This window comes from Otolemur garnettii, unplaced genomic scaffold, assembly GCF_000181295.1.
Source record: "Otolemur garnettii isolate 467f Iridium unplaced genomic scaffold, OtoGar3 scaffold00034, whole genome shotgun sequence".
Classification (NCBI taxonomy): domain Eukaryota; kingdom Metazoa; phylum Chordata; class Mammalia; order Primates; family Galagidae; genus Otolemur; species Otolemur garnettii.
In genome coordinates, this window is record NW_003852429.1 from 5,142,865 (window position 1) to 5,144,875 (window position 2,011).

Genomic DNA, 2,011 nt, shown 5'->3' on the forward strand with positions numbered 1-2,011 from the left:
TCATTGTTGTTTGGCGGGTCCGGGCTGGGGATTCGAACCCGCCACCTCAGGTGTACGTGGCTGGCGCCTTAGCCGGTTGAGCCACAGGCGCCGAGCCGATTGATTTTTTTGAGACAGGGTCTGGCTGTGTCATCCCAGCTAGAGTGCAGTGGCATCTTCATAGCTCACAGCAACCCCAAACTCCTGAGCTCAAGCGAGTCCCTTGCCTCAGCCTCTGGAATAGCTGTGACTACAGACTGGAGCCACCAGGCCTGGCAAATTTTTCTATTTTCTATAGAGACGGGGTCTGGCCCTTGTTCAGTCTGGTACCTTCTTTTCTTTTTTTTTTTCTTTCACAAAACATTTTATTATAATAATTGCTATTTTACTTACAATTTGCTGGTACCTTCTTTTCTGAACATGAATGAATGTGGTACTGAGGGAACTAACCGAACCACACTCATGTGCACAGATAGAAGTGAAACTCAATGAAAATTGGCCACATGGGAGGCAGGGAAAAGAAGATGGGTGAAGTCATACCTGGTGGTACAATACACACTGGGTGATGGGCACACTTACAACTCAAGCCTCTTGTAACTACAATCCATGTAGGCCATACATGGTGGCTCACACCTATAATCCTTGATTCTAGGAGGCCAAGGCAGATGGATTGCTAGAGCTTAGGAGTTCAAGACTAGCCTGAGCAAAAGCAAGACCCCCATCTCTACAAAAAAGAGAAAAACTCACTGGATGTAGTGGCACCTGCCTGTAGTCTAAACTACACTTAAGCCCAAGAATTTGAGGTTGCTGCAAGCTATGATGATGCCATGGCACTCTACCCAAGGCAATGGAATAAGACGATCTCAAAAAAAAAAAAAAAAAAAGGACTTCAGTTTCAAAAGCCTCTATCAGAGCAACATGAATTCTAGTAAAACTGAAGCAATAACAAACATTAAATATATGGTGAGGCTTAGGTGGAAGAATGGTGAAATCACTGATGCTTTACAAGAAGTCAGTGGGGATGGTGCCCCAAAGAAATCAGTTTGCAGGGCGGTGCCTGTGGCTCAGTGAGTAGGGTGCTGGCCCCATATACCGAGGGTGGTGGGTTCAAACCCAGCCCTGGCCAAACTGCAACAAAAAATAGCCAGGCATTGTGGCAGGCGCCTGTAGTCCCAGCTACTTGGGCGGCTGAGGCAGGAGAATCGCCTAAGCCCAGGAGTTGGAGGCTGCTGTGAGCTGTGACTCTACAACACTCTACCGAGGGCAATAAAGTGAGACCTTGTCTCTAAAAAAAAAAAAAAAAGAAAGAAAGAAAAACCCAAAAAATAAAAAGAAATTAAATCAGTTTGTAAATGGGCGAATGGGTACATTTAAGAAGAGAAAAGACAGTATTAAAGAGGAAGGCCACAGCAATAGACCATCCTCATCAACTTTTGAGGAAAAAATTAATCTTGATCGTGCCCTAATTGAAGAGCACTGACAAATTAATTAACAGCAGAAACAACAGCCAACACCATAGATAGCTCAATTGGTTTAGTTTACAGAATTTGACTGAAAAATTAAAGTTGAGTCAATTTTCCACTCAGGTACCAAAACCATTGTACCCAGATCAGCTATAGACAAGAGTGGAGCTTTCAATGGAAATTTTAAACAAGTGTGATTAAGATCCTTAAGCATTTCTTCAAAGAATTGTAAGAGGAGATGAACTAGCTTTACTAGTACAATGCTGAACACAAAGCACAATCAAAACAAAGGCTACCAAGGGGTGGAAGTGATCCAGCCAAAGCAAAAGCAGACCCGGTTGGCAGAGCCCACTGGCTCACACCTATAATCCTTGCACTCTGGCAGGCCAAGGCAGAAGGATCCCATGAGCCAGGAGTTCAAGATCAGCCTGAGCAAGAGTGTGACCTGGCCTCTACTAAAAATTAAGGCTTGGCGCCTATAGCTCAACCGGCTAAGGCGCCAGCCACGTACACCTAAGGTGGTGGGTTCGAATCCCCAGCCCGGACCCGCCAAACAACAATGACGGCTG